The 21,695-nt window shown below is 34.7% G+C and overlaps 1 pseudogene; it reads right to left on the bottom strand.

Moving 5' to 3' along the window:
- Nucleotides 1–17,551: 17,551 nt before the first annotated feature.
- On the bottom strand, nucleotides 17,552–19,394 carry LOC125858977 (protein FAR1-RELATED SEQUENCE 5-like; annotated as a pseudogene).
- Nucleotides 19,395–21,695: the final 2,301 nt, after the last annotated feature.

Genomic DNA, 21,695 nt, shown 5'->3' with positions numbered 1-21,695 from the left:
TATTATATAATAAATAACTATATCTACTTCATAACTATTTAGAATAAGGATAGGTAACTTCTAGGAACTATAAAGAACTGTCAAATAACTCCTAATAATTGTAAGTAATCGCTCAATGCTCCATGCATGGATGAAATCTCCTGGAATTTGAGAAGATGCAAATCATTATCTCCTCTTATCTTTCTTCGCTTCTTCCTCCTTAAATAAGTATGGAAGATATGTGCCTTATTACATGTACTCAAATAGGATTTTGATTTTTGATTATCCTTCTAACTCATTTCGATTATGTCGAATGAGGGATACTATATAAATATACCCCCTGTTATAAAATAAGTGTCAATGCTAAGATAACAAAAAAGATGGATGAGAAATAGTAGGTGTAGTATTTTTCTTTTCACTTGTTCTTGCTTCTCTCTTTGTTACAAGAAGAGGGGGTATATAGTTGTATATACTTGAGCACCAAGTGTGATACATGGATATCTTTTTGGCATGTATACATTTTGAGCACCAAGTATACCATATAGCTAACTAGTATACACCACTTAACATATTATGTGTATAATTAACTTATAACACATGCCATATTAATTTAGGCATCCATTTTACATTACTCCCCCTTGGATGTCCATATAAAAGAAAAAATAATAGTGGAAGAAAAACTATAGTAATATGCATAATTTGTTGTCTCATTAAAAACCTTATCAGGAAAATCAGTGGTATAAAATCTTGGTTAAGGAAAAAAGAGTGCAATGCGTATTTACTCCCCCTGATATCTAGAAGATGACGCATTTCGATCTTGTTTCTCAACTTCTCAAAGATTGAAGTTGGTAATGCCTTGGTGAGCATATCTGCTAAATTATCACTGGAAGGAACTTGTTGAACATTTATTTCATCCTTCGTCTTAAGATCGTGAGTGAAAAAAGAATTTTGGTGATATATATTTGGTTTTGTCTCCTTCGATGTATCCTCCTCTTAGTTGAGCTATACATACAACATTGTTCATATATAATTTCGTTGGAATCTCTTTCCTCGAAGGAAAACCACATGTTTCCTAGATGTGTTGAGTTATAGATCTCAACCAAACATATTCTCGACTAACTTCATGAATGGCTATTATTTCTGCATGATTTGAAGAAGTATCAATCATAGTTTGTTTTGTTGAACACTATGATATGGTTGTACCTCCAAATGTAAATAGATCGACCTCTATATGGGTTAGACAAATATCCTTCATCTGCATAACCCATTAATTGTGAATCGGACCCTTTTGAATAAAATAGTCTCATATCTATGGTTCCTATAAATTATCTTGCTTAATACCATTCCAGTGTCTCTGTGTTGGGGAAGAACTAAAAATATATTTGGTCGAGAATTATAAAGAAGGTACATCAATGCACCAATTGCACTAAGACATGAGGTCTCATCGCCAACAAGTTTTTCATCATTTTCATGAGGTCAAAATCTATCTTTATTAATATCAAGTGATCTTACAATCATTGGGGTACTTAATGGATGTGCTTTATCCATGTAAACTCTTTTAAAACTAATTTTGGTATATGTCGATTGATGAATAAATATTCTATTCGTAAAATGTTCATTTTGTCCTTCCAAGATCTTTCATTTCAAATTTCTTTTTGAGATATTCTACTGCCTTTGAAATCCCTTCACGAGTTTCACTGATATTCAAGTCATCAAACATATACCGCTATTATAACAAATTCTGATCCAAACCTTTTAATAAATACATAAGGACAAATTGAGTCATTCTTGTACCCTTTCTTTAATAGGTATTTGCTAAGGAGATTATACTTCATGTGTCCTGATTATTTCAATCCGTATAATGATTTTTGAAGTTTTATTGAACAAGTTTCCTGGGAATCTTTATAAATTTCAGGCATTTTAAACCCTTCATGATTTTTCATAAAAATGTCGTTGTCTACTGAGCCATATAAACAGGTTGCAACGACATCCACTAAATGCATGTCAAGTTTTTCATGAACTTCCATATTAATAAGATACCTGAAAGTGATTGCATCCACCACATGAGAATATGTTTCTATATAATCAATGTCAAGTCTTTGTGAAAATCGTTGTGCCACAAGTCATGCTTCATATGTTACGACTTCATTTTTCTCATTTCGTTTTCGCACAAAAACCTATTTGTACCTGACAAGATTTATACCTTCAAGTGTTCAGAATATCAGTCCAAAAACTGTGTTTTTCAAGCGAATCTAATTCAACTTGAATTGCATATTTCCATTTTGGCCAATCATTCCTCTGTATACATTGCTCGACAGATTTTGGTTCATAATCCTCATCTTGTTGCATTATTTTAATAGCAATATTATAAGTAAAAATATTGTCGATAATTATATTATTTCGATTGCACATTTTTTCCAATGAGACATAATTTATTGACATCTCTTCGTTATTTTCAGGCACTTGAACCTCTTCCAAGGTTTCATCAATTATTATGTCTCCTTACTCTTCTTGAGTAGGTTCTTTTATATCATGACCATTTGTTCCTTTCCTTTTTCAAGGATTTTTACTTTAGAACCAATCGGTCTATCATGTTTTAAACGTGCTTTAGACTCATTTGCATTAATTAATTGTCCTACCGGGACATCAACTCGGGAATATGAGATTTAGTAACTCTTGATAAGTCAGTAAATGCTTCTGGTAGTTGATTTGCAATATTTTGCAAATGAATTATTTTTTGAACTTCTATTTCACATTTATTTGTGTGAGGATCTAAATGAGATAGTAATAATGTATTCCAATCTATTTCCTTTTACAGTTGCTTATTTTCTCCCCCTAATGTTGCGTATGTTGATTCATCAAAATGACAATCAACAAATTTTGCCGTGAATAAATCTCTAGTAATAGGCTCCAAATATTTTACAATAGAAAGAGATGCATACCCAATATATATCCTAACCTTCTTTGGGAACCTATCTTTGTACGTTGTGGTGGAGCAATTGGAACATATACCGCACATCCAAATATTCTAAGATGGAAAATGTTTAGTTTTTGATTAAAAGTCAATTGTAATGGGGAGACTTTATGATAACTTGTAGGCCTAATCCTCACAAGACTTGTTGCATGCAAAATAGCATGACTTTATAATGAAATGAGAAATTTTGTTCTCATAAGCATTGGTCTAACATTTAATTGGAGGCGTTTAAACAATATATCTGCTAGACCATTTTGAGTATGAATATGAGCAGCCGAATGCTCAACTGTTATCCCAGTTGATATACAATAATCATTAAAAGCTTGGGGTGTAAATTCACCAACATTATCGAGATAAATCTATCTATATATAATAGGAGAAGTAAGAAGTGTCACATGTCATCACCATAAAAATCTAATAATTACTATTTAAAAAATAAATTAATTAATAATAAAAATAAATAAAGTAAAAAATTATTGTAAAAGAATATGTAACTAAAAAGAAAAAATGTAGATTTTCATAAGGGAATTGGGTAGTATTTTATTTTTTTTTCAGTTTTTTAGTTTATTAAATTCTATCCCGATTGTAGTAAAATAATTTCCCACAATTAATATAACTTTAAGTTTGAAAATCTGAAATCGCAAATAACTGTTACCATGTTTAAACATACTTAATTGTCTTATCCATCTTCAAACCAATCCTTCATTGAATTCACCCTTTAATAGTCACTATCAATTTTCTTCCATATTTTCTCATTCAATTTCAATGACACCAAAGTCATAGAAGCAGGGGTGGAGCCACGTAGGCTCAAGGGTGTCCAATTGGACACCCTTCGTCCAAAAATTATACTATATATACACGTAAAAATTTGACTTTATATTGGTATATATAGAATTTGGACCCCCTGAAATAACAAAGTGATGAGTAGTGGAGTTGGCAATAGCATGTGCAATCCTACTCTTTTTCTATAATTATTTTGACTTCTTGAATTCAATTAAGTAAATAAACATACGTAATTTTAACATAAAAGTTCAGTAGCTTGGTGGTTAATAATATCATGAAGGTCTCCAAGACCCAAGTTTGAATCCCTCCTCTACTAACTATTTTTTTTTCAATTAAAATTGAATTATTTCCTTAAATTTTAATACCTTTTCCTTGTAGAATAAGATTTCCTTAAATTTAATACTTTTTCTTGTGGATTTTTTTCAATTAAAATTGAATTATTTCCTTAAATTTTAATACCTTTTTCTTATGGAATAAGATTTCCTTAAATTTTAATACTTTTCCCTTATGGAATAAGGTTTTCTTTCTCTATAAATAGGAGACTCATTTACCCAAATTATATCACAATATTATTAAGAATAGAATCTCAATAATTCTCTTTCTGTTTTTTCTTCTCGTTCCCTTATTTTATAACAAAAATAACCAACTTAATATTTTAGTTTCAAGTTTCAATACACATGAGGAATTATTATAATAGAGTACCAAAAAACAGTTCGATTTCTCTAAGTCAACCAAATAAAGAAACAACGGTAGATCAATTAGAGATGTTGTCACATTCTTCTCAAAAACAAAGTATTGATTGAAATACTCTAAAAATGACTTGCGAAATTGAATGGATGATGAGTTTTTAGACGGTTGTATAGTGCCTTATGTAGAAAAGAAAGTATTTCGTACTATTTCTAATGAGTCTATTATAAAAACGTTTCAGGATTTGAAACCTCGTCAAGTATAATTGTAATAATATATTTAAATAATGTTTTCAATAGTAGTTTATTTTCTTTATGTTAGTTTTGAATTATACACTTGTAATTCTATTAAAAATATTCTTATATTTAATTAAATATTGCTTAACTTGATTATTTGTTTTGGTAATTTAAATGGTCGTTTTTTTTTAAAAAAAAATTACTATTAAAAGTTTGAATACCCTTCATTAAATTTCTGGCTACGCCACTGCATAGAAGAGTCAGCAGAAAGAAGCTATCAAAGGAGAAGAAGACCACCATAGCCGAGAAAGCTTTTTCGGAGAATAAATTGACGGCCGAAACTAAAGTGAAGTTGTGCTTCTTGAGAGTGAGAGAGACAATGAAGTGAAAATTATTTCTTGACAAATACTTATAATACTGCATAACGATATTTGAGAATATTCCCGAAATATCTTGTATCTTTTTCTTTTAATTCCTTCCATAGACTATTGTCTCATGGATATTTTTAATTGAAATTCAGTTAATTCGAAATACTAGGAATTATGCATATGCTTCTATCTCCTAATGTGTCAGTTTATACATAAGCAAAAACTTAAGTGAATGTCTAACGTCCCATTCTGAATTTCATGAAGATTGATAGGTAACAACACGAATTTTATGTTTCATCTTCAAAATTACCATTAAGAAATAAACTAAATAAAATACCATAATATGCATCAGATCGATTAGGAATTTATGATAAATCATATATTGTTGTTAGCCAAGATTGAAGCATCAAATAGTCCTTATAATCATTCTGTTACTCTTTTGATGCAATTATATTCTTTCATAATTATGTCAACATATATAAAAGAATGTTACCTTAGAGTTTAAGTTTTGTGCACTGTCGGTGTATGAAATTTCTACACCATCATGTACTTTTAATGAAATTTAACCATAGTAACTTATTTTAATAAAATAACAATAATTATAAAAAGAAAAAAAAAGAATATCAACAGTTGAGTCCTACTTGGATTCTAATCATATTTATTTCCATAACTAAATTGTTTTCTTTCCAAACTTAAATACAATATTGAGCTTTATCGTAGGTTTTCCCAGGATCATGTTTGTGTAGTTTTTTCAAAGCATCAAAACTTGTGAATTTGCTAAGAAATAATTTTTAAAGCATCAGGCGATTTTGAAACTTGACAAGCTTCTTCTACCTAGTGGTATGTCGCTATACAATTAGAACAAATTTCACATTTTAAAGTATATTGTCGTCGTCTCCATTTCTCTTGCTTAACTGGCTGAATCAGATATGGCTAGCTCTAGAATATCTGCATTCCAATTCCAACTATATTCATCCTAGAAACCTCAAGTTATGTAATGGCATCAAGTTAGGTAATTTTGTTTCGATTTGCAAAGCATTACTGAAAGCTTTTTTTCAGATCTTGGTTTCAAAGGGAACAAGCAGAAATGTAGAGATTTGATTTGATAGTGTTCTATGGCAAGTCCTGCTTCATGTAATGGTGTTAACTGGTTGATGTACTCTCAGCTAGACGGGTATCTGCTAAGTGTCTTTATCTGATCTGACTTGATTTCAATTTCAACTAACGTATGGTGCAGAAGAATTCTAGGCAAAGGTTGAAAAGACAATGTCTCAGGCTCTCGGCAAGAGCTAGAGGGAGGATATATTCTCAGGTTAATGAGCTTCAACGGACTAGATTGCCTTCAATATTGAAGTTGAGCTCATTCAGTTTGCATTCCATTACTTGTAATTCAATTACTTTGAAAATAAAACCAGAAAATTGTCTGAAATTCTCTTTTATTATTGAAGCTATGTATGTGCAAACAATGAGAAAGAAGTTATTATCTTGGCGTGCATACATAACCAGAAAGGTTATAGATTTATTGATCTTTATATTCCTGTTACTTATGTTGAAGCTGACGACATGAATGATCTAGCTCGTTTGGCTGATGAGTATGGTTCAGGAGAGCTCTGGCTCACTGGAACAGAACACTATTATTGAGAACTGAAGATGTTCAAATGCAAGTATCTCTGCAAGGCCATTCAAGGAGCTTGTGTTGGGTTTAAAGGTGTGAACAGAAAATGAAGAGTTGTGACTCTCCTGAAGGGTTGTGTCCTTTCTAAAGGGTTGTGACCATTTGAAATGTTGTGCCTTTTCCAAAGTGTTGTGACATTTCTGAAAGGTTGTCTTCTTTTCAAAAGGTTGTGACCTTTACCCTTTGTTGGCTATAAATAGAGAGGTTTTCTCTCATTTTTCTGCATCGAATTCTTCCCTTCTTTTGCATACATTTCTTACAAAACAAAATCGATCGATCGTGTCTGTGTGTGTGATTGGTTGCTGTCATTTTGAGTTCGTTGAAATTATCGAAGTTTGAGGTACCGCTACTTATTTAATGGTTAATCCGTTTTATCTTGGGAGGAATTAATCTACAACCAATCTGAATACAGGAGATAACAAGCTTAAGAAATTTAATGTGGGTTATGTGGACTCGGATAGTTCTTTGTGTTTTTCTTTTCATCTTTTATTATTTCTGGTTTGCTAATCTGAATACAGGAGATAACAGCTTGTTGGTGTGCTGAAACCGGTTATCTAGGGATTGTGGAAAAAATTGCTCATGAGCTTCGTTAAAACATGTTCCATGATCTGCCAACCAACCAAAAAGCAAAACTAAATATTTCAGCGGCATAACATCTTGGTGTTGCCTCTGTATTTGATTTTGCCGGGTATGAATTTGATGATGTACTTTCTTAATCATAGGATCGTGTTTTATCTTGGATCTTCCATTAAATAATGTCATTCTGCTAGTTTTTTCAAAACTTCTGCACACCAATTTCGCAACCTATCTAGTGCTTCCTTACTAGCCTCATAAGAGATGCTTGCTTTTGAACTTCTTCAGTTATCTTCAAGAAACTACTTGTTGGAATGTATGCGTCCACGTTTTCTATGGGACCAGGTCCTCAGCACAGTTATAGTAACAGAAAATAAACAAAGTGCTGAAAGTAAAGATTGCACAACAACTTTACATGGAAACCTCCTTGCTCAAGGGAGTAAAACCACGACCTGGCCTGCCAGGACTTTTCAAACTTCTTTCACTAATCTTCTCCAAGCAAAAGTAAAAGCAAGTTTACAAACCGAGATTAGCCTACTAATCCTAACTCTAAGCAATACCTCCTATTACTTAGATGAGCCAGAGTAGATACAACACTACCCACTAAGCTATCACCCTTAGATAACTTAGACTTTGCTAAGCGGATACAACACCGCCCACTATACTAATCCTAACCGATTAATATAGACTATTAGAGTAAGAACCTAAGTTACCCTTAACCTAGTTCTTACAATGATTCAAACAAGTTTGAAACGTTTCTTTCACAAGTGAAACAGATCTTACAATATCAGAACTATTACAAGAAAACAAAATAACTGTTGGTACAAAAAGCTCTTGAAGCAATCGATCAAGTCCCTTGTTGTTCTTGAAGCTTGAAAGACTCTCTCTTTGAATGAATGAGTAATATTGTTGTATTTTGTTTAGTATATACCATAAAAAGTTATTACCAAACGTACAAGCAACCTCCTAGCTTCTGATTGGTGAAGTACTCTGCAGCTTCTGACGCAGACAGCTTTTACAGCTGTACCGCACTTTGACACTGGACGAGCATACTCTGCAGAGGACTAGGTCCCTGCACTTGTGAGGAGGTCATCAAAACACCAAAAGGCATAAGCTCTTATCCATTTCCCCCTTTTTGATGATGACAAATAACCTGCATAACTCCTCACGTGAGGGAACAAACATTCATTGATTCAAATAAATGACAAATTCCCCCTTTGTTAGTGCCACCAGTAACAACCACAATTCCCCCTTAGTTCAGTGCCCCTATTCCACAACCAACTTTACAACAAAACTTCCCCCTTTTGACATCATTGAAAAGGTGAAGCAGTAATCATATTCAAGTTAAATGCAAGGCAATAAAGAATTCAGGGTCGTGGGCCACACAGAACATGTGTATGTAAGCATAAAGAGAATATTAAGCCACACATGAACAGGGGAGAAACATAAATAGCATTAGATCACAAATACTGACCACTGTAGTCAAGCAAAACAAACACAAAGCCACAAGAGTTTTAATCAGGATTGAAGAACAAAAAGGGAAACTAAGGAAACAAGACACTTTTAGGACAGAAGGGGAAATGGATTGAGGGTGCGCATAAACAGAGACAGATGCTCACTTGCATCCTCATGAGCCTTGATAAGCTGCATGTTGAGATCCTTAACTTCCTCACTAGGTGATGCATTTGTCTTCAGCAGCCTTTCATTTTCATCCCTCAACTTTTGCAACACCTGCTCATTTCCATCACTGGTACCAGGTCCCCTCGAAACCGCCTTCTATAATTCAGACTTCAGTTTAGGGATTTCAGCCTCCTAGTCATTCAGAATCTCAGTTAAATCAGTTACTTCCCATTTAAGAGTAGCCTGCTACTCTAGAACATTTGTCACTTGAGATCTGCCCCTAGATTTTCCTTTAACACACTCATATTCCAGCATAATGGCAGAAAGGTTGATCTCTTCAAGTTCATCAAGTTTCTCCATGAGAAAAAGATCAGCAGCAGATGCCACTGTTCTCTTTTCAGTTCTGGGCACTAACACCTTGTTGATGAACTTAAAAAAAATTGATATTCCCCTTTGAGAAACCTTTTTGGTAACCCTGCATTCTTGACATCTCCACATTTTGTGGAGTCACTGGATAGTTTACAACCTTCAATCGTTCGAATTCCTTCCATAAGAACCCCAAAAATGATCCCTAATATTTCTTCATTCGGACATGTTTCAACATTCCTGACAGTAGTCGCGACGTTAACCGCTCCTCCCTTGTTATTTCCTTTTCTTCACTTAGTTTTTGCACCCTAGGACTGGTCCCTTTATGAGTTTAAATTTTCAGCCACCTATTTTCTAACTTTCTCCCTTTTCATAGGAGATTTCTTTGCAGCCTTCTGGAGTAGGAAAGGAGAAGTTGAATGAACTAGGATTTTCAACTTCTTGGGAGTTAGGGATTTTTGAAGAAGAATTAGAGTAAGGCATTTTGAGAAAGAGTGAAAAGCTTTGGAAAGGGGATTAGTGAATTTGATTCACTAAGAGAAGTGTTATATAAAACCAAAAAGACATCGGGTCCCCAAAAAGTAGCAACCTTTGGTTTAAAAGCAAAAAGACGTCTGAAACTGACGCGATGAATGGGCGAGGGACACGTGGCAGTGATGTTGACATACAGACAGTGTAGCGTAAGTGATACTAACCTTAGGAGGACCAGGTCCCCTTTTCTGTTTGCAACCCTTTCTGTATGATTTAATCTTCCCTTCAGCTAGACACACCATGAGTGTATACCTGCATTAAGGTACCAGAAGTGAATTCTTAAGTGACAAGCATTAAAACAAGTATAGATATCTGCCCTCCATAACATAATCAAAATAGAAGATTTTTGTGCAAACTTGTCAAGGAATCAGGTAATCTTGTGCATCCCCAACCTCGTTCTGTTTTTAATGAAACATTCTTTACTCAATGACTTTGTAAAGATATCAGTCAGCTGGTCTTTAGTCTTACAGAACTTCATCACCACATTTTGCTTCTCAACATTGTCCCTCAGGAAATCAGTGATGATCCAAGAAAATGTGCCATGCCTGATGTACTCTTTCGATCTACAAGAAAGCCTGCATAGTCAGCATCTGCAAAACGAATTAGATCAGGTGAGTCACCTATTAGGTAGAAGAGGACCAGGTCCTGAGTTCCCTTCAGGTATCTCAGGATACGTTTGGCTGCCTTCAGGTGAAACTCCTTTGGTGCTGCTTGAAATCTTGCACACATTCCTACACAAAACACTATGGATGGCCTGCTTGCTGTGAGGTACAAGAGTAACCCAAGAATTCCCCTATACATAGTATGATTTACCTCAACTCCATCTTTATCTAAGTCAAGCTTCACACTTGTGCTCATGGGAGTGTCAAGAACTTTTGCTTCAATCAGATTGAACTTTCAAAGCAGTTCCTTAATGTATTTCTCTTGACATATAGAGGTACCCTAAACAAACTATTTGATTTGCAGGCCTAGGAAGAAAGTGAGTTTTTCCCGTCATGCTCATTTCAAACTCACTGCTCATCATATCAGCAAATTCCTCTTTTGAACCCATTTGCAAGAAGAATTATTGATAGGCGTTCATACCAAGCTCTGGGAGCTTGTTTCAACCAATACAGAGCCTTGTCTAACTTCAACACATGATTTGGCAGTTCTGTATCTTCAAAGCCTGGGGGCTGTTTGACATGCACTTCTTCCTTTAGATTCTTATTCAAGAAGCCACTCTTGACATCCATTTGAAAGAGCTTGAATTCCATATGAGCAGCAAATGCTATCAGAATTCTGAAGATCTATCTTGTTCCAAAAACTATTCTGTTGATAGGTCGGAGGACCAGGTGCCACACTTTGCTCCTCTCAAACTGACGGTGTTCTTCTTACATTGATGTTACCCAATCTGCATCCTGTAGAGCCTCATTGATGTTTCTTGGTTCAATGGATGACATAAGGCTATATATGCAACTAGATTTCTTGTCCTGGATCTAGTTTGAATTCCAGAGTTACGTGGAGGGATGAGATTGTCCAATGGATGTGAGGATTGATGTTTCCATCCGGACTTTCTGATCAGCTCTTCTTCGATTTCAGTAGCATCATCTTCATGATTTTGAGATGGAACCTTCTGGTAGTATCAAAGGGACCAGGTGCTCCTGTGAGATCTACAGCAATTTCCTTTGCAACCTGTTTGTTTCCAGAGTTTTGGATATCTTTGTCTTCCCTTTCCTAGATCAGCTCTTCCATCTCATGGTCTCCCTTTGATCATCAATTTTTCTCAGATTCATCGAATGTCACATAATTGCTCTCTTCGACACATAAAGTTCTTTTGTTAGACACTTTGTAGGCCTTGCTGGTAGAAGAGTATTCTACAAACACACCTTCATCACTCTTGGCATCAAACTTACCCAGGTCATCCTTTCCATTATTTAGTACAAAGCATTTGCACCCAAATAGCTTAAGGTGAGCAATTGAAGGCTTTCTGTCGTTCAACAAATCATACGGTGTCTTCTTTATCATAGACCTGATCTATTAGTAACAAAGCATGTTGTGTTGCTTCTGCCCAGAAGTTCATAGCCAGCCCTGAGTCAATCGACATAGTCCTTGCAATATCAACCAGAGTTCTGTTCTTTCTCTCAACCACTCCGTTTTGTTGAGAAGATCTTCGTGCAGAAAAATTATGATTGATTCCATTTCCAGCACAAGAACTTTCAATTTGAGAGTTCTCAAACTCTGTCCCATGGTCAGATCAAATACTAGCAATCTTGCAGTTGACCTTCAGTTGAATTGCTTTGGCAGAAGCAATCAAAATTCCGGCAGTCTCATCCTTTTTCCGCAGAAACATATTCCAGGTGTACCTAGAGAGATCATTAATAATCACAAGAATATATGTTTTACCTCATCTGCTTTGAATTTTTACAGGTCCACACAGATCCATGTGGAGAAGTTCCAAAGGTCTGGTAGTGCTCACAACCTTCTTTGCCTTGAAAGAAGATCTTGTTTGTTTGCCTTTTGCACAGGTGTCACAGACTTTATCATTTGAGAACTTCAGCTTTGGTAGTCCGCGGACCAGGTCCCCTGCAACAAGCTTGTTAAGTAAAGAGGTACTTACATGACCCAGTCGTCTATGCCAAAGATTTGCATCATCAGTTTTAGCACTCGACATGACAAGTTGTTTCCCTTCAGACATGAACTTAACTTCATTTCCCTTGTTGCAAATATGAAACACACTTAAGAGATTAAACTTCAGACCATCCACATAGTGTACACTTTCTATGGAATGATCTACAGTTCTTCCTATTTTGCCAATACCAAGAATAAAACTTTTCTTTCCGCTGCCAAATGACACACCACCACCTTGGTGTGCTTCCAAAGAGAGGAAGTTAAGAGTATTTCCAGTCATATGCCTTGAGCATCCACTATTCATGTACCAGCATTGACTGCTCCCTCTCTTTTGCACAAGAATCACTTATTAGACTTGGGAACCCACTTCAAACGGAGTTCCCAATAACTATCAAAAGGCTTAATAAGAAACCTTCCTGTCCAGGAGGGCAAAGTGTTCTTACTGAAACGATAACGGGGACCAGGTCCCTTGAGTTCCCTTTTATCATTGTTTTCAGATCTGACAAATTTCTCATGCTTTTCTTTTGCTTTTCTCAGAGTCTCACACTTTTCTTTTAGATGACCATTACGCCCACAATGAGTGCACAACAGATTGTCAGATACAGACACATATTTGCTATGAGGATTATAAGGAGGTTCTATTGGTCTGCGTCCCAACCCTTTCTTTCCATTGAAACTCTGATTAAATAAATTAGAGAGTATCTTAGAAGAGTCAGTCCATTTTAGAGAGTGACTTAACTCCTCCTTGACCTTACTCAGATCCTTTCTCAGTTGAGAATTTGTTTCAAGAGAAGCAACTAACTTGGACTCAAGGATTTTAAGCTTTTCTTCCAGTTCTTCTTCAAAGATGCTAAGCTTTCTCTTTCCACCTACTGAGGTACCAGGGTCCTCTTCAGGTATAATGTTGTTCGTTTCTAGAGTCCCTATTCTTACACTCATTTCAGAAACTTGAGACATGAGAGCAGAGTTCTCATCCTCACACAAACTTATTTTTTCATTCAACATTAAGTTTTCAATGGTTCGTTCATCAACAGAGTCAATAAGCAATGCAGCAAGTTTCCTTAAATTTTTAATGGGAAGAGTATCTAGATCATCTTTAAGATCAAAAAGAGTTACCTCATTTAGATCTTCTTCATCATCAGACTTTGCCATTAATGAGAAGATGGAATTGAAGACATTTTCCTCATATTTAATAGCCATCATTGAAACATCTTCATAACTTTCTGCATCGTCTTCTGACTCACTTGAATCATTTCCCCATACAACAAAGGCTTTTCTCACTAACTGATCAGCATGAGCCTTTCTCCGAGCACTGTCTGGGACCAGGTCCCTCTTGCGAGGTCTAAAGTTCTGAGTTTCCTGCTTCTGGCTGGGACAGTCCCTCATAAAATGATCAGGTTTGCCACATTTATGACAAAGGTCATTTGCATTTGCTGCTCTGCTGGTCGAAGCCTTCTTTTGAAAGACGTCATGTTTCTTGATGATTTTCTGAAACCTTTTAGTAACATAGGACATTTCATCATCCTCCTTCATGTTTGTCCCCTGTTTTTTGTTCAGCTCGTAGGTCTGGAGATTTCCAATCAGCTCATCCATGGAAAATGTCTTCAGATCTTTTGCCTCTGTTATAGCATCAACTTTCCTTTCCCATGACTTGGGAAGAACCTTGAGAATCTTGCGAACTTGTTTGCTTAAGGGAATGGGCTCACCTAAGCATCTTAGTTCGTTGGTGATAGAAGTGAATCTTGAGTTCATTTCAAAGATAGTTTCACCTTCCTTCATACAAAAATTCTCGTATTGAGTCGTAAGCATATCGACCTTAGACTCTTTTACTCGTTGTGTTCCCTCATGGGTTGTTTGGAGACAGTCCCATATCTCTTTGGCAGTCTCACAAGCAGAAATCCTATTGTACTCATTTGCTCCAATTTCGCACACCAGAATCTTCTTTTCTTTGTAGTTCTTTTCTATCTTTCTCCTATCTGCCTCGTTGTAGTCCTTTCTGGTTTTGACAACAGTGGTGGTAAGCTCTCCATCATTCACTTTCTTTGTAGGAACATATGGTCCATCAAGGATGATGTCCCATAACTCAGAATCCTCAGCATTGATGTAGTCGTGCATTCGATTTTTCCACCAGCCATAATATTGTCCATTAAAACGCGGTGGCCTGGTAGAAGATTGTCCTTCCTCCATATTGGGTGGAGCGGCCATTTCGTCAGGATCTTTCCTTTTCTTGGTGTTAATCAGAGAGAAAAGACTTGCTCTGATACCACTTGTTGGAATGTATGCGTCCACGTTTTCTATGGGACCAGGTCCTCAGCACAGTTATAATAACAGAAAATAAACAAAGTGCTGAAAGTAAAGATTGCACAACAACTTTATGTGGAAACCTCCTTGCTCAAGGGAGTAAAACCACGACCTGGCCTACCAGGATTTTTCAAACTTCTTTCACTAATCTTCTCCAAGCAAAAGTAAAAGCAAGTTTACAAACCGAGATTAGCCTACTAATCCCAACTCTAAGCAATACCTCCTATTACTTAGATGAGCCGGAGTAGATACAACACTACCCACTAAGCTATCACCCTTAGATAACTTAGACTTAGCTAAGCGGATACAACACCGCCCACTATACTAATCCTAACCGATTAATATAGACTTTTAGAGTAAGAACCTAAGTTACCCTTAACCTAGTTCTTACAATGATTCAAACAAGTTTGAAACGTTTCTTTCACAAGTGAAACGGATCTTACAATATCATAACTATTACAAGCAAACAAAATAACAGTTGGTACAAAAAGCTCTTGAAGCAATTGAGCAAGTCTCTTGTTGTTCTTGAAGCTTGAAAGACTCTCTCTTTGAATGAATGAGTAATATTGTTGTATTTTGTTTAGTATATACCATAAAAAGTTATTACCAAAGGTACAAGCAACCTCCTAGCTTCTGATTGGTGAAGTACTCTGTAGCTTCTGACTCAGACAGCTTTTACAGTTGTACCGCACTTTGACACTGGACGAGCATACTCTGCAGAGGATCAAGTCCCTGCACTTGTGAGGAGATCATCAAAACACCAAAAGGCATAAGCTCTTATCACTACTCCATAAAACTAGTTACTAGTAGTACTAATAATGTTTTGTTCCACAGTCAATCGGAGCTCTCTTGAACCATACTCATCAGCCAAACGAGCTAGGTCATCAACGTTGTTTGCTTGGACACGACCCATTGGAATGTGAAGGACGATAAAGTTGTAGCCATCTTGTTTCTCTGGAAAAAATTCTAGACTATCTTATGATTTATGTCATATTTCTATCTTCACAATAGTCAACAACGATGAACATAAAGATCCTCTTATCCACTCAAACAACATGTATATTATATGGTGTAAAAGAAATGGAAGATGATTCGAAGAGAAAAAAAAGAGACGTTTTATGATTTCAAATATAAATGTATTCAGAATTTGTACAATTCTGTGATATGAAATGAAATGAAATTTTATGCAAAATATGAAAGACTGAAGTTAGAATTTATGTAATGTAATACGTCCAGATCTTTGTACTTGTTCTGGTGCCATTTTGGAACTATTTATCAATAAAAACTTATTGGATACGTGATTTCCTGTACATTTATGATCTTTAACATCTATCTCGTGTTTTACTATTTTTGAAACCTGAAAATGAAGAGGAAATTCATAGACTGATGATACTATTAGCAGCTGGTGAGAGAGGAGGAAGAGAGAAAAAGCTCAACAACATCTGGTGTCAGTGGCATAACCAGGAATTTAATGAAGGGTGTCCAAATTTTTAATAGTAATTTTTTTAAAAATAAACGACGATTTAAATTACCAAAACAAATAATCAAGTTAAATATAAGAATATTTTTAATAGAATTACAAGTGTATAATTTAAAACTAACATAAAGAAAATAAACTACTATTGAAAACATAATTTAAATATATTATTACAATTATACTCGACGAGGTTTCATATCCTGAAACATTTTTATAATACACTCATTAGAAATAGTACGAAATACTCTCTTTTCTACATAAGGCACTATACAACCGTCTAAAAACTCATCATCCATTCGATCTTGCAAGTCATTTTTAGAGTATTTAAATCAATGCTTTGTTTTTGAGAAGAATGTGACAACATCTCTAATTGATCTACCGTTGTTTCTTTATTTGGTTGACTTAGAGAAATCAAACTTTTTTTTGGTACTCTATTATAATAATTCCTCATGTGTATTGAAACTTGAAACTAAAATATTAAGTTGGTTATTTTTGTTATAAAATAAGAGAACGAGAAGAAAAAACAGAGAGAGAATTATTGAGATTCTATTCTTAATAATATTGTGATATAATTTGGGTAAATGAGTTTCCTATTTATAGAGAAAGAAAACCTTATTCCATAAGGGAAAATTATTAAAATTTAAGGAAATCTTATTCCATAAGGAAAAGGTATTAAAATTTAAGGAAATAATTCAATTTTAATTGAAAAAAATCCACAAGAAAAAGTATTAAATTCAAGGAAATTTTATTCTACAAGGAAAATATATTAAAATTTAAGGAAATAATTTAATTTTAATTGAAAAAAATAGTTAGTAAAGGAGGGATTCGAACTTTGGTCTTGGAGACCTTCATGATACTATTAACCACCAAGTTATTGAACTTTTATGTTAAAATTACGCATGTTTATTTACTTAATTGAATTCAAGAAGTCAAAATAATTATAGAAAAAGAATACAACCCTGCGGGGAATCGAACCGGGACAAAAAGTAGGATTGCACAAGCTATTGCCAACTCCACTGCGCATCACTTTGTTATTTCAATGGGTCCAAATTCTATATATACCAATATAAAGTCAAAAATTTACGTGTATATATAGTACAATTTTTTGATGAAGGGGCCTGTGCACCGAAGTAGTATCATTTTCTTGCGAGATCCCTACATTAACTATCATGTGTTTGTGTTTCCTAACTATTTATCAAAACACGCCTCGAAATTAATGAGTCTTTTTTTAAGTAGCAAAAAATCTTCATATACCTCCCAAATACAAGACAATCAATCTCTAAAGGGTAAAAAGAACAGGAAAGCAAACAATAAATCCAAGTACACTATTTTTTTTTTATAAGAAACAAGTCAGCAACAATTAGAATTCAGTATCTACTTAATCTTCTTATTAGGCCTCAATTGGTTGTTGTGTCCACACTTCTTCTTGCGGCAATTGACAACACGAGGATGCAACCGAGCATAGCACTTGCGGCATGTCATCTTCTCCTGATTGTATTTCTTAGCCAAAGCCAACAACGGTGGTGGCTCAATGATTTCAACCCGAAACGTCAGCACCAGATGTAGTCAGAAACCTATAAAGTATGTAGTAAAAATATATTTTGTTTGATGAGGATCAACCACACAGTAAAAATAAACAAAAGATAAGAGACAATCTCATATCCAACAGAACCTGCTAGACAAGGAATCTATTTGTCCAACTCAAACAAGAGATGATCCAATAACTAGAAAAAAATTAACCATGTAGTAAAGTCATATACACTAGCAAACTGAGTTCATTGATCAACATGCTTACCTGTTGATTATGTCCAAATACTAATACTGTCTTTACACCATAAACACATCAAAATAAACTATGAAAGGACTATTTAGAATTAAAAAACAGAGAAAAACTAATAAATTTAAATCTAAAGAATTATTTCTTCCTCTTTCCTTCTTATTCTCAAACCTCCAAATCTTCTATCTTTTTACTCACTAACTAGGACGACATTGTTGGAATGGAGTTGAAGCCACTTTCATCAAATCCTAATAAGAGAATAATAATTCATTAACACGCATCTTATCATGTAAACAATATATAAATGACATGATTAAAGAAAGAGCAATTCTTACCGTAAATGAGGTGGCCTAAGCACAGCCAACATTCTCAACATATTCTTGATAAAATTCTGAATAAGCATTAATGTTTGAACTACATATGAAATTTTAGAAGTTATTACAAAATTAATCCCAATAGAAATAATATGCATCATGTTAAGTGAAATTACCTTGTTTCCTTTCTCTTAAGTTTCACACTTTTCGTTTGCCTTTTTTGCTTTTGAGAAGAATTTCTATTAATTTTTGGAGAAGAAATTTTTTTGGTCTTCTAAGTAACTTCTAGAAAACCTCTCATCCTCAAAGATCTCGGACGCCCTTTAGTTGTTGCTACCGGAGGGTCAAGCAAAGTAACATCTTGACTTTGTTCACATGAGTTTATTTTCCGATCTTTCTCACTAACTTGACCACCTGATACACAATCTTCCTCAGATTCATAAGAAAGCTCATCAAGTTCTCCACACAATTGCAATAATCTTTGATGCGCAAATTGATAATGTTTTTCAGACTTTGTAGCTCGCTCAGATAACCCAATAGAATGCATCATAATGTTATTAAACCACAAAGTAGAAGGTTTCAAAGTTTGTGTTACAATAGAGGGGTCATTAGCTTTTTCTTTGGTTGCGTTTCTTGTCCATTGATCTAATAAATAATACATCGGAAGTGAGTGAATCTGGCTTTTTTTATAAATACCATTAGTACATGTCTACATAGAATTCCCATGAACTCAAACTTGTGACATGAACAAACAACTCTTTTCAATGCAAGATCCAGACTAACGATATATGTTGGCCTTTGTCTTTGAAGCTGATGGACTTTATAGATGTTTGCTCCATCTTTAACCTCAATCTTTTCGGCAATAAATTTTTGAGATTGAATTAATTCTTCTTGAAAAATTTGAAACATTTTTCTTGTATATTCCTTCGCTGCTTCATCTTCCATAGGATACAAAGTTTTCAAGATAGGTCTTGAATGTTGTCTTGTAATCCTTCTCCCTTACTTTATCATATCTAGCGTCAATAGCCTTATCATATTGCACCACAAATGCACTCATTGGAGTATTAGAATTCAAATAATCTTTCAAAAATTTGTTCATACTCTCACTTCTTTGACTTGTCGACATGCTTGCACAAAAAGTGGTACGCACATATGCCGGTATCCATTTTTCACAAATTGCATATATCCTCTGCAACCAACTATTTTCTTCTAAATTATACATTTTCATTATCTCGAACCAAACCATTTCAAACTCTTCAGGAGTGGTTATACCATGAATACACCAACTAAACTTGTTACTAAAGTCGTTATACTGATGGTACACATGACTTAGATAATCTGGAATCTTCTTTGTTATGTGCCCATACAAAAGTGATGTTTATTGTTAGGAAATATTGTTGCAACTGCATTTGTTATGGCAGAATCTTGATCTGTTATGATTGTATGCGGTGCCACTCAAATCTTTCAAGTACGAAGTAACCACTCGAAAGTGTCTTGAGTTTCATCCCAAAGTAGAGCACAACCAAACAAAATAGATTGATGATGGTTATTAACTCCAGTAAATGGAACAAAAGGCATCTTATATTTATTTGTCAGATATGTAGGATCAAAAACAACTACTTCCCCGAAGTTCTTATACGTGATGGTAGCAACGAAGCTCTTATTGATGATCCTGATTACATGTATCTGCATCATGAAACAATGCAGGCCAAATGGCTCAGTACATGGAATGTACGAGCGTGTAAGGGGAATTCTAAAACATAACATAAGCTTGAACTTGATAAAAAAGAAACATACTTACCTCTCCTCAACTCACTCAACTAAACTCAACTCAAGAAACATAGTTTAACTCAACTCAGAGAAAATAGGGCTCAATGTATTTAAGAATACGATATACTCAGTTTGTATGCAAGGATACAATATAAACTCTGTTTGTATATGAAAATACAAAATAAACTTTATGTATATAAGAATACAAAATATCTCTGTGGGAGTTTCTCTAACCGACAACCATCACTTATGAGCTATTTGATGATACAACATTTTGTCTCACGCTGCCAAGGTCGTCCTATACCTTGCCAGTGGTATAGAACCTAACTACTAAGTGGATCCACTATTCTATGCTAAAAAGCATTAAGGAATCATCTAAAGAGTATGACCCTTTTCTACCCACGTTGGCAACATGGTTTATGGGGGCTGTGAGTTATCTAAACTCACCCCCATATCGGTGCTCAATACTGCTCCCAAAATATAACTAGCTCATATGTTTTAAAAACACAACTCTTTCTGTGGTTTGAGATAATTACTCCAAAACTAGCCCAAAGGCTTTAGGAAATCAGTGTTTCCTCTCTTGCTTAAATATGAAAGCATTTACTCTTTACTGAAAAACTAGCTCAAAGGCTCTGTTGGAAATCAATGTTTTCTTTCTTGTTTAAATGTGAAAACATTTACTCTTTGGAAATACATAGTCCCCATATACTCTTTTGAAGAAAAGAACTTCACTATTTACTCTTTACTCAAGTCAAAACAAGTTTAAAACATTTATATAAGACTTCTTAAAATAGGTTTCATGCCGAATTATGGACGTGAACGAATCAATTCAAGGTTTTCAATAATCATAGGTAGAACTCAATACTAGGAACTCAATAACTTCAATGATACTACTTGTTTCAAGAATACTCAACTCAGAGGGTTCATGCGGCATTATGAGCATGAACTACTCAACTCAAGGACTTAAAAATACTTCACATCTCAAGACTACTCGACTTATAGAGTTCATGCAGTTATGGGCATGAACTACTCAACTCAAGGACTTTATCGGTAACATGTAATAGTCCCATGATGAGGAATATAATCTCAAAAGGATTATGAACTCAATACTCAAAACTTAGAACTTGAAGATACTACTTCTTTCAAAGATACTCAACTTATGAAGTTCATGCGGAATTTATGGGCATGAACGACTCGACTCAAAGGTCTACATAACGATATGGAACTCATGTATACGACTCTTCTTGTTCTCATATTTACTTCCTCAAAACTTAGCTCGAATCAATAGTTGAACTCAAAGGATTCACAATTAAACTCAAAGACTTTCTTGAACTCTATTCTTAACTCTCTCTTAAATTTGGATTATGGAATCAAGAGTTATGATTAACGATATGAAGGATATCGTAATGATAAGGTAGACTCAGGAATACATTCTCCTCACTCTCATACTTACTTGCTCGAGTCTTGAAACAAATTACTAGAAATTGTAGAAGACTCCTCAAAAAGACTCAAAGGGACTTTCTAAAAAATGTTCGAATGAGCTCTCAAGACTTGACTCCCAACTCTACCTTGAATTTGATTTATGAATTCAACTTTGTGATTTCTGATAGGAAAGATCGCGTGATGTTTAGGAGTGTTTTTAGATAGTTAAACATGA

The sequence above is a fragment of the Solanum stenotomum genome, chromosome 3, assembly GCF_019186545.1.
Source record: "Solanum stenotomum isolate F172 chromosome 3, ASM1918654v1, whole genome shotgun sequence".
NCBI classification, from domain to species: domain Eukaryota; kingdom Viridiplantae; phylum Streptophyta; class Magnoliopsida; order Solanales; family Solanaceae; genus Solanum; species Solanum stenotomum.
This window is presented reverse-complemented; position numbering and strand designations above follow the sequence as displayed.